This window comes from Coenobita brevimanus, chromosome 55, assembly GCF_032717465.1.
Source record: "Coenobita brevimanus isolate Jiangsu-jjx chromosome 55, ASM3271746v2, whole genome shotgun sequence".
NCBI lineage: Eukaryota > Metazoa > Arthropoda > Malacostraca > Decapoda > Coenobitidae > Coenobita > Coenobita brevimanus.
Window position 1 is genome coordinate 52,344,523 of NC_137008.1, and position 12,625 is coordinate 52,357,147.

At 42.7% G+C, this 12,625-nt stretch overlaps 1 protein-coding gene and 2 pseudogenes across 1 annotated transcript in view; 1 reads left to right on the plus strand and 2 right to left on the minus strand.

Annotated features, from left to right (window-relative positions):
- Positions 1–12,625, minus strand: part of RpL19 (ribosomal protein L19) — a 32,707-nt gene that overhangs the window by 17,247 nt on the left and 2,835 nt on the right. The gene's annotated exons all lie outside the window — the stretch shown is intronic.
- On the plus strand, positions 2,202–2,321 carry LOC145401507 (5S ribosomal RNA; annotated as a pseudogene).
- On the minus strand, positions 11,256–11,374 carry LOC145401460 (5S ribosomal RNA; annotated as a pseudogene).

Below are 12,625 nucleotides of genomic sequence, written 5' to 3' on the forward strand. Positions count from 1 at the left end.
TAAATCTGTTCCCCCGTCATTTTAAGTTGTATTCCGCTGTCAACTTGTTTGACACATCAGGGTTACGGCGAAATTAGGGCCTGTCCTAACCTAAGTGTTTAAACTTGACCTAACTTAGCTTAACTATACCTTATAATTTAACCTAACCTAACGTAGCATCCAGTTGGGAAGTTGGGAGACGAAAATCACCTTTGAGTACATCAAAACAATCATGTTATGGCTTAAGGAACATGATGATAAAAAGTGGGAAATTTTTCAGCAGGAAAAGGTAATTTACCACCCTGAAGATAGTCAGAAAAATACAGAAAACAAACTGAAGGAATATGAACTGAATTGGTAAAGTTCTTCCACTGCTTTAAGCGTACAAATACCAAAATGGCAAAAGAAAAAAAGAAAAACCATAGCATAAAAGAAAGCACCATCATAACGATTTGGAAGGACAGGGAGAAGATAAAGATCGTTCGTTGGAAGTGATGCAATCCTGGCAGCTGTGAAGATTTATATGTTGTCCTGAAACTGACTGAGAAGCTTATAGGGCGTTATGTGGAGCATCAGAGAAAGCAAACTCTCACTTTTAACCCTTTTTACCATCTTACCCCACGTATTTACCTCCACCTATACGCACCATCAGGTAAAACACTGAAAGAGATATAACTGTTGTAATTAAAAACATCAGTGGTATTAAAAATGGCATTAACAAAAACAGTTGGACTGGGTCAACACCACCTCCACTGAGTACCCTTTTGTTGATACGTAGCTCCACGGTATTTTACTCCCGACCCCCAACCCCAAAGTTGTTGTCAAAGTTTCGCCTTCTCGTATCATGTGGCCTTCGGGAGAGACGTTAGGCTGTATAGTTAGACTAAAATTTGCGGGTCTGGCTGTTTTAGGGAACAATATGGAGCGAAAATGTTTGCAAACCAGAAAAAAGGTACTCTTTCATCCATGTGTTCTCCTGAGTTAGCGTTCCGTTTCACATTCTTCGTTCGGTATCGCTCATCCCAACACATTACTCTTCGTTCGGTATCGCTCTTCCCAACACATTACTCTTCGTTCGGTATCGCTCTTCCCAACACATTTCGAACTGATTGAGCAGTTTAGCCATATGTTTAGTTTATCAGAAATGCGTTGGGAAACGCGATATCAAACGAAAAATGTGAAACTGAACGCTAACTCACGAGAACACACGGATTAAAGTAATTTTTTCTTGTTAGCACAAATTTTCGTTCTATTTCGTACTCTAAAACTGCCAGACCCATAAATTTTGTCTAACCATATGGCCTAAGGTCTCTCTGAAAGCCACATGATATGAGAAGGAGAAACTTTGACAACAACGATGGGGTTGCAGATGGGAGGAAAATACCGAGGAGCTAATATCAACAAAAGGAGTACCCATCCCAACTTTTATTTTTGTTAATGCTATTTTTAATACCATTGATGTTTTTAATTACAACAGTTATATCTCTTTCAATGTTTTACCTGATGAGTGGGTGTAAGTGGGGGTAATTTACGTGGGGTTAGGTGGTAAGAGGGTAAAAGTGAGAGTTTTGGAAAGTTGCCAGAACACATTGCACCATTATACATGTAAACATATTGTCTGAGTGACGCGGATTTGGGTACCACGGTCCTTGTCCAGTCCCTATTGCCCGCGGTACTCAAGGATTGAGTGTATATATATATATTTAGTGCCCCCCCCCCTGTAAAACAATTAACTCTAAGCCCTTGGCCACCCCGTTTGGGATACATGGCGTCTGGCAATGAATGAATGATATATATATATATATATGTGTGTGTGTGTGTGTGTACAGTCAAGTCACCTAAGGCGCGGCTAAATGGTTCTGGATCATGCCCGTGCCATGGTAAACCGTGCCATACAAATAACTAAACCTATCGGAAAAATGGTATTTGGTTCTGGACATTTGCCCAAAGTCTCTCTTTTCACCCCACTTTTCCCCACTTTACACAATCAAGCAATCAGTCAACGCATGTATTACAAGCAACAATAGGCATGAAAAACGGGAGGGTGATCAGCCTTGTGTTTACTTGGGCAATACCATCCGCTGCAAATTGAGCGAAAAAAAGCTCGGCCAAGCAGACACAGATCATCTGACCAACCAAAACATTAAAGATGGTGAAGGCTGCCTGGTCAAGCAATGATAAGGTTTGTATGCTCAAGTGTCAACAAAACTCACATTTAACACATTAATAATCATTACCACGTTGAGTACACCGCTTCCCGTACGACCAGCAAAGTTAAGCAACGTTGGGTCTGGTTAGTACTTGGATGGGTGACCGCCTGGGAACACCAGATGCTGCTGGCATCCCTACATGTCAAGTGGGGTTGGTGGAGCATTAGTGACCCTCCCTGTAAAACAATTAACTCTAAGCCCTTGGCCACCTCGTTTGGGATACATGGCGTCTGGCAATGAATGAAAAAAAAAAAAATCATTCTTATATACGTGATGATGATGATGGGAGGCATTATACTTCACCTCAGGTCAGAGATAGGTGCTTCGTCACTAACCCATCACTCATGGCGGTTTTACAAACAAACCTATAAACTAGTCACAACACCAAAAGAATCTTCATGTTTCTTAACACAATGAATCTGATGAAGTTTAACTTCCTCATAAGAGAGAAAAAAGTCCACAGTTGGAGCTGAAGTGGCTGCCATCTTCTTTGTTTACAAACAGGGAAGCATGCAGACTGCCAGGGGAATTTGCCCGTGTATTTCAAACCTTGCCACGCCTGCACCATAGGTATTTTATGTCTGTGGTTTGTTTTAGGGGGGAGTCTGGCACCTTGCCATGTCATAGAAAACTGTGCCATAGGCGACTTCGCTGTACATATATACAGTAAATATATATAAACTGCCAAGTAGTTCTTTCCAGAAACAACTGACCAAAAGGTCAAATTCAAAATTAGTCATTTTGTGATACCTAACATACTTTGGCATTAGGGAATACAGATGAAGAGGTTTGTTCCATAATTGGCCTGATGCACGCATATACACATAAAGTAGACCCTTGCTATATGACTAATTGGGGGGAAGCTTGATCCAACAGTGCCAATAGTCCCTTATATCCAATGGTACCCCCGAGGTGAGATTTCAAGCACATTTGAAAATAAGAGAACAACATATTCTACTGCCAAAAATTAAAACTACATAGCCTATACACATTTTACACTAGCTTGGCTCATTATTTTGCCCTTCTCCAGTTTATTTTCCAGTCTCATTTATCTGAATGACAAATGACAACGGTAAATGTAAATAGAACCCACTCCCTACTGTCATCACTCAAATTAGTCTGGCCCAGAAACCGAATGACATTAATACAGGGTGGCTCAAAAAAAAAACTCACATTTTGAAAGGCTGTAGCACTGGCAGTAGTGAGGCAGGAGGGGCGGGGCTAGGGTCTGTTGGTAGCCCAACCCCAACCGTCCTCTGCTGCCAACATGGCATGGTCGGAGGCACACGATGCGTTCGCTGTCGAAGCATTATTCACAAACAACCGTTCCATGATTGCCATGTAGAGGGCCTTTCGCAGATGTTTCAGTATTCCACAGAACCAAGACGTTCCAGATCGGAAAACCGTATTGCAGTGGGTTGAGATTTTCTGGGCAACAGGCTCAGCTTTAAAAAGAAAATCACCTGGTTGACCTACGAGCACCCGTACGCCTGAGAATACTGAAGAAGGGAGGTGATCTGTTGTGCAGTCTCCAAGACGTTCTGCATTAAAGCATGCTTTAGCTGTAGGGATAACCCGGGAAATTGCAAGGAGAGTCTTACATAAAGCCCTTCACTTCCATCCATACAAAATGATGGTTGTGCAAGAACTCAATGCAAGAGACTGGATAAGCCGCAAGGAGTTATGCGAGCACATTCTGCAACGTATTCCGGAAGATGCTGTTCTCTTGTGCAGTGATGAAGCTCATTTTCATATGAGTGGCTCTGCAAACAAACAAAATTTTCACTATAGGTCTCAAGACAACCCTCGCATGCTACACAAAAGATCGTTACACCCCAATCGAGTGACCGTGTGGTGCACTGTTGCTGATGCTGGCATCATGGGTCCTTATTTCTTTGAAGAGGGTGGTGTAACTAGTGTATTACCATAACTTCTGACTTACATTGATATACTCAAAAACTTTCTAAGGCCACAACTTGAACACCTTGAGCTTGAAGAACTCAATGTGTGGTTTCAGCAAGATGGAGCTACGGCACACACAGCTCGAAGATCATTGCAAGTGCTGAAGGAAATGTTTCCAGATCGGGCAATCTCGTTGCATGGCGAAGTTGGGTGGCCAGCCCGTTCCCCTGACCTTGTCCCTTGTGATTTTTTTCTGTGGGGCTACCTTAAATCACAAGTGTATACCCATCAACCCCAAACTCTTGAAGACCCTTAAGGTTGCTATTCAGCAGGAGATAGCCGCTCCTCCACCTGACATGACCCATCGAGCCATGGCAGCCTTCAGAAATTGCCTCCAACCGTGTATAGACAATGATGGCCCACATTTGAAGGATGTCATCTTTAAAACATGATGAATAAAAACTGTACTGAATGAAGCTTCATGTGTGGAAAAAATACCCCTGGGGGTAGGGGGGTTTTTCAAGAATACTCCCCCAGTATCCCTGCTTGTCGCAAAAGGCGACTAAAAGGGTTGGCGGAGGGTTAGTGCCCCTCCCCGGAAAACAACTAACTAAAAAAACAAACAATAAGCCTCGGACAAGGACTGACCAAACGTTGACGACCAAGGACCGGACAAAGGACATTGCAATTGGAACGTGGAATGTAAGGGGAGCGAATGATGAGGTGAAAGAGAGAGAGAGATTGTCCAGGTGCTTGAGGATGCGAAAGTGGATGTATGTGGAATAACTGAAACAAAATGGAGAGGAGAAAGTGTGAGAGAATGGGAGTATGGATGGGGTATATGTGCAGGAGTAGGTGAGAATGAGAGGGCAAAGGAAGGAGTTTGTATAGTTGTGAGTAAAAGATGGAAGAGGAGCATAAGACAGTATGGATCAGTTGGATCAAGGATTGTGTGGGTAAAGTTGAAAGTTGGAATACAAATGTGGGCGATTGTGTGTGTGTATGCACCAACGCAAGATCGTGCTAGAAGAGTGAGAGAAGAATTCTGGACAAATGTAGAAGTGTGCATGGAAAAGTTTGGAAGGAATGAGAGAGTGTTTTTGATTGGTGATATGAATGGTAAAGTTGGGAATGTGAAGGTGGATGGAATAGTTGGTGAGTGGGGTGTGCCTGCTGAGATAGATGAGAATGGCAGTGCGTTAGTGGACATTTGTGCTGGGAGGGGTTGGTGATAGCCAATACCCTCTTCAGGCATAAAATGATCCACAGGTATACATGGCGAGTGATGAGAAGGGTGGGTGGTGAACTGAATGAAAGGAAGGCAATGATTGATTATGTGTGTGTGGATGAAAGAATGCGAAGATGTATATTGGATGCAAGAGTTTATAGAGGTTGGGGGAGTGGACTTTCTGACCACTACTTGGTGGTGGCCAGAATTAAAGTCCAAGTAAGATGGAGGAACAGAAGAAGGGAAAGACGAGAGGAAGGAGTAGTTGCAAGGAGAGTGGAAAGGTTACAAGAGGATGAGAAAAAGGCAGAGTATAAGAGAGAAGTGGAGGAACGATTGGGCAAATATGAATTGGAGCAGATGGGGGACGTGGAAGGTGTGTGTAGAATATTTACAGAAGAAATATGTGCAGCATGTGATGTGGTGTGTGGAAGGAAGAGAAGACAGAGGGGGGTGCAAGGAACAGCGTGGTGGACTGAAGAGGTGAAACAGGCTGTGGCACAAAAGAAGAAAGCATACAATGAATGGATGAGGAATAGGGGCGTGGTAGAGGTTGAGAGGCGGAAGAGAGAGTTATATGTAGAAAGAAAGAGAGAGGTGAAAAGATTAGTAAGAGAGAGTAAGAAGAGAGTGGATGAGGAATTTGGAAGGAATTTGAGTGTAAAGTGGAGGGACTGTAAGAAAATGTTCTGGAGAGAGGTGAAAAGAGTAAGACAGGGTGGAAGTGAAGTTAGCAGGGGAGTGAAATATAAAAATGGTAGATTACTAGTGGAGAAGGGAGAAAAAGTGAGCAGATGGAGAGAACACTTTAAGGAATTGTTGAACGTGGAGGATGGAAGTAATGCAAGTATAAGTGGCTGGGGAATGGCTGGGAGAAGGAGGGAGGTGAGAAGAGAGGAAGAAATCAGTAGGATAGAAGTTATGGAAGCATTGAAGAAAGTTAAATCAGGGAAAGCCCCAGGAATTGATGGAGTGTGTGAAATGCTGAAGCATGGGGGAGAGATAGTAGTAGAATGGATGTGGAAGATGTGCAGATTGGCCTGGGAGGAAGGTAGAGTCCCGGAGGATTGGAAGTCAGGTATAATTATTCCCATGTACAAAGGAAAAGGGGAAAAAGAAGTGTGTGGTAATCATAGGGGCATTTGTCTTCTTAGTATAATAGGAAAAGTGTATGGTAGGATACTTATTGACAGAGTTAGAGAAAGAACAGAGGAATTAGTTGGAGAAGAACAGGGAGGCTTTAGGAAGGGAAAAGGTTGTGTAGATCAGATATTCATTCTCAGATCTTTAGTGGAAAAGTTTCTAGAGAAGGGAAAGAAGTTGTATGCGGCTTTCATGGATTTGGAGAAAGCATATGACAGAGTGGATAGACTAGGATTGTGGAAAGTGTTAAGAATATATGGAGTCGATGGGAAGTTGTTGAATGCTGTGAAGAGTATGTACGATGGTGCGAAGGCTGCAGTGCGTGTGGATGGTGAACTAAGTGAATTTTTCTCTTTGAAAGTTGGGTTGAAACAGGGATGTGTCATGTCTCCATGGTTATTCAATCTGTACATGGATGGGGTAATAAAAGAGGTACAAGGTAGGGTAGTGGATGTTGGAGTGGCCCTGGTGAGAGAGGATAGTGTTTGGAAACTCCCTGTGCTGTTGTTTGCAGATGATACTGTGTTGTTGAGTGAAGACGAAGGGGAGCTGCAAGGCTTGGTGGATGAGTTTGGGAGAGTGTAAGAAACGGAATCTAAAGGTGAATGTAGGGAAGAGTAAAGTGATGGTCTTTGAGAGAGGTGAAGTCAGTGAATGTACAGCGAGGTTGGATGGTGAGGAATTAGAAAATGTGAGTACGTTTAAGTACTTGGGTAGTGTGATGAGTAAGGATGGAGGTTTGGAGGGTGAAGTGCTTGAAAGGGTACAGCAGGGAAGAAAGGTTGCTGGTTCTTTGAAAGCAGTGATAAGAAACAGGGAAGTGAGCATGGAAGTGAAAAAGTTACTACATGACAGTATTGTGATACCAACTCTAACGTACGGAAGTGAAGCTTGGACATTGTTGGAAGGACACAAGTCAAGAGTGAGAGCAGTGGAAATGAGTTATTTAAGAGGAGCCTGTGGAGTCACATGGAGAGACAGGCTGACGAATGAAGATATAAAGGAGCATTGTGGTGTTGATGTGGATGTGATAGGAAGCGTTATGAGGAACATACTGAGGTGGTTTGGCCATGTGGAGAGGATGGAGGGTGAAAGACTGACGAAGAGAGTGTATGTGAGTGAGGTGGAGGGGGAAAGAGGGAGGGGGAGGCCGAGGATGAGATGGAGGGATGGGGTGGAGAGGTGTATGAGAGAGGGGGGTGTGAGTTGGGAGCAGGGGAGTGAAATGGCGGGGGACAGGGCGACTTGGAGGCGATTTGTTTGTGGCCACCCCAAATGGGACTGAGGCGTCTGGCAATAGATAGATAGATAGAACTTTTTTTTTTTTTTTTTTTTTTTTTTTTTTTTTTTTTTTGGAAATGTGGGAGTTTTTTCTGGGTCACCCTATATCACATGGGACAACACTGATATTACCTATCATTCCAGTGTATACCATCTGTCGACACCCCCACTGCATCTTAACCCGTTAACTGCTCTTAGCAGTTTTCTGGAGGTGTCCGTGAAATTTCCCAAAGGCCAAATTTTGTCTTACGAATTGAGAGAACACAAGCCAAAGTATATAGTAACAAAATATTAGCTCAATATTTACCTTGGTAAAGCCATGGATGAACATCGAAGTGTCTGATTCCCTATTGGACTGTATGGTTTTCGTTTTCTTTTTCGGTTTCAGTTTTGAAGGCTCAAACATGCTTGCGTGGGTCGGCCATGGTCACCATGGCACTATATTCGAAATTCACCTGTGCAGCAAGGGCTGTATTGAGCAGTCGCACTCAGAACAGCCGAGGCTGTATAGAGCAGTTAACGGGTTAAGGAAACCGAATGACATTATCACATGGCATGATCTCATGTGATGATGTCATTCGGTCCCCTAAAAGATGCAATGAGGTGTTAGAGGGTGTACACTGGAATGATAGGTAATATCAGTGTCATTCCATATGATAATGTCATTCGGTCTCCTAACGATGCAATGCAGTGACGGAGGGTATACACTGGAATGATAGATAATATCAGTGTGTGTGTGTGTGTGTGTGTGTGTGTGTGTGTGTGTATACTGTACATATATATATATATATATATATATATATATATATATATATATATATATATATATATATATATATATATATATATAATCTGTATAACATACAGTAACCCCTCCACTATCCGATGTAATAGAGCCAAAGGCATGTCCGGAAAGTGGTCCCGTCCGGAAAGTGGTCCCATCCGGAAAGTGGGCCCCAGCCTCCTGAACTTGTACTTCTGGACCCTAACCTAGCCTAACTCAGAAAAACACGTATAGAACTCCCTACTGGATATGCTTAGCACCTATTTAAACCTATTTAAGACCCTTTTCACACCAACAATGGACATAAAGCATGAAATAAATGAAAAGGAACCAAAGAATGAGGAATAAGAAGTGACTGTGCCTCAGCCAGGGTACTTACAGCACGTCTATGGCTGCCTTCTCTAAGGCTTTGCGGTGAAAATGCTCTTGAAGCACGTACAGTACTCCAGTGTTGTGCTGCACTTAATTCTTTGCACTGTGAGTTATAAATGTCTAACACTGCACATTGTTCTTAACTGCACCATGCCAGTTTCAACCACCTATTTGCACTCCACAGTTAATCCTTTGCACTCTAAACTTTAATTTCTTAACACTGCACAACACTGTACTTTCCCATGTGGTCTAGTGGCAAGGTCTTGCAGTTTATTCACTGTTTATTCACAAAAAATGAGCTGGCATCCATTACGATAAGCATCTACTCGTGATCGAAGTTAGGCAGTAACTGTTGGTAATGTTGGTGACTGGGAAACAGAGTTGCCATATCGCAACAGCCACATTACCAAACTTCTCAGTTTTCATTACCAAATTCGTAGAGCTAGCATTTATTCTTCACTAATTATTTATACAAGTGGAAATTCATGTAATCACTCTCCTTATAATTAACAGCATGTTGACTATTTTCACGTTATGTAGGCTAGCAAATTAATCAGTGAGAGCAAACAATCCACCATCTCCATCCTGTGCATCCTCATACATGTGAAAAATCCATTTGGTAATGTATTATTCTGATTCATTACAAAACAAATTTTTCATTACCAAATTGGCCAACATTTGGTAATGAAAATACCAAATGGCAACCCTGACAGGAGAGGGGTGGAGGGGGGAGGAAGGAAAGGGTTAAGGGGCCGTGGTGTAAGCAGCTGTTTGGCACTGCATGGCAATTTCAAATTACGGGTGGGAAGAAATTTGGATTTTTTTTTTTTTTGGGTGGGGGTGGGGTGGGGTGGGGTGGGGGTTCCGAACGTCCAAGCCCACAATGCCCGGTAAGCGGGGTGTCCGAAAAGTGGGCGTCTGGATAGTACGGGGATTACTGTATAAATTATATATATATATATATATATATATATGTATATATATACATACATATATATACAGTACATATATACAGGTCTCCCTCATTTTACGCTGTATCGTTTTACGATATTTCGCATTTACGATCCTTCTTCTTTAGTACCAAGTGTTCATTTTACGATTGAGCTCCCTCGCATTTACAATTGGGCATGTGGAAATCTGGCGAGGCCTGGAGGAGGCTGGCAAAGCAAACAACAATTTCCAGCTTCTTCAAACCCACTGCTAGTCCATCTGCCTCTGCTACCACTGAGTCATCCAGCCCTGCCACCCAAACCTCCACCACCTCTCATTCTCCTGAGTCATCCACTCCTGCCATCCAAACCTCCACCACCCCTGCTTTCTCCCTCTCCACCTCTTGTGTTGACGAGTGATGGGCTTTGGCCCAGGATGTCTCCTAGCCTCGGAGGAGACATTAAGGCATTATGTCCTCCAGCCTCGGGGGGGACCGACTAAGAGTGGACTGAGCTACAGTACAGTAGGAGGGTACATAACAGTACAGTACAGTACAGCTGTATTTCATGTTGTTTTTGCTATTTCATGTCTTTATGTTTGCAAATGTACATACATATGTGATTCAGATGCATTAAAATACATAAAGCATCATCATTATTATTGCATATTAGATCACTTGTATGGGTCTTCGGTTCCTTATACACGAGTCCAGGAACGCATCCCTATTTTTCCCATTAAATCTTAATTTCGCTTTACGATTTCGGTTTACGATTACCTTTCTAGGAACGCATACCAATTGTAAAACGAGGGAGACCTATATATATATATATATATGTATATATAATATATATATATATCCATCCATTCATCATCCAATCCTACATTGCCCCATGAGGAGCGTAGGAGTCCAGGGCTAGGCAGTTGGTCCCGACATTTAAGATGAGAGTGACCAGCCTCACTTATCCCTGAGTGGCATTACATGAGCAATCAACCCCAACCACCCTTGGATATTAACCTTCACCGGCTCAATGCGATTGGAGCGCAATAATTACTCAAACCACCAGGCGCCAAAATTTGGTTATATGGTTACCACCCAGTGTAGTAAATGGTTTCCTGGTGCACAGGAAACATATATATATATATATATGTATATACTGTATACACACACACACACACACACACACACACACATATATAAGTACTAATGATGTGAAAAATCGAGGGTGTTTACGTGTCAGTATGGTGGTGACAAGTGACTTCCTCCCCTCTGCCACCCTCCACCATCACTATGCCTGTAGCAGTCAATAATTCATTCATTCATTGCCAGATGCCGTGTATCCCAAACAGGGTGGTCAAGGGCTTAGAGTTAATTGTTTTTACAGGGAGGGGCACTAATCCTCCACCAACCCCACTTGACACGTAGGGATGCCAACAGCATCTGGTGTTCCCAGGCGGTCACCCATCCAAGTACTAACCGGACCCAACGTTGCTTAACTTCGCTGATCGGACGGGAAGCGGTGTACTCGACGTGGCATGGCCGAGTGTGTATATATATACCCTATATATACCGGTATATATATATATATATATATATATATATACATATATATATGCTGTATATAAATAATAAAAAGGGAGATATTTTTGCTTGTTTGTCTGAATTCACCATAAACAAGGAATAAGCAATAGGTTATGAGGAGCAGGGTACGTCCAGGGAGGCGGTGAAGTGCCGAAAAAAGTGGATTTTTGTCACTTGTTCTCCCCTCCTCCCCCTATTGTTGACTGCCTACCTACCGGTCTATTGATAATGTCACCGCGTAGCCAAAGGTTTGTACTTTCATCTCCTGTTTAGTTTTTGACTCTAGGATAAGTTTTTTTTGTGTGTGTGGGGGAGGAGGCAAATATTTAAAAACGGGGGAAAAATCGCTGATTATCCCAGGCTGGGAGGGTAAGTAGGTTTGTACTTTCATCTCCTGTTTAGTTTTTGACTCTAGGATAATTTTTTTTTTTTTTGTGTGTGTGTGTGGGGGGGAGGCAAATATTTAAAAACAGGGGAAAAAATCGCTGATTATCCCAGGCTGGGAGGGTAAAATCTGCTTGTAAAATCTGCTCTTGTAATCTGCTTCCTCTGAACTGCTCCTCTGAACTGTCTGCTTGCATTCCTCCACCTCTACGACGGGCGCGTAGCACCCGTCTGGCAGCAAACTCTCATCCCTTTTCTGTCCAACTCTCTAATGCAAGAGTTAACCGTTACTCCCAGTCTTTCATTTATGCAACAGGTCAGCTCTGGAACTGTCTCCCTCTATCTGTATTTCCTGCTGCCTATGATCTCCAGTCTTTCAAACACAGTGTGTCCAGGCATCTCAAAATGATCGGATCTTGAATTTGGCTCTCTTTTGTATTTTGTTTTTCTCTTGGAGGGAACTGTTACTGCGGGCCATGGCCTTTGGTTCCTTCTTCCTCGCATTAAAAAAAAAAAAAAAAAAAAAAGTAGCCGAGCCCGCACCCGGGCTTAAGGGATTAATGTGGAAGGAGGTGTCAACAGAAGGTTTACACTGGAATGACAGGTAATATAAGTGTCATACCATGTGATATTAATGTCAATTGGTTTCCTAAAGATGCAACAGGGTGTCGACATTGGACCACACTAATGTAATCTGAATGACTAATGACAGCAGGAAGCGGCTAATATTTACATTTACTGTTGTCAATCATCATTCGGTCATTTGTCATTCAGATTAGTCTGACCTATCTATTTCACATCCTTGTCACAGCACTTCACCACAGCTAGTACTA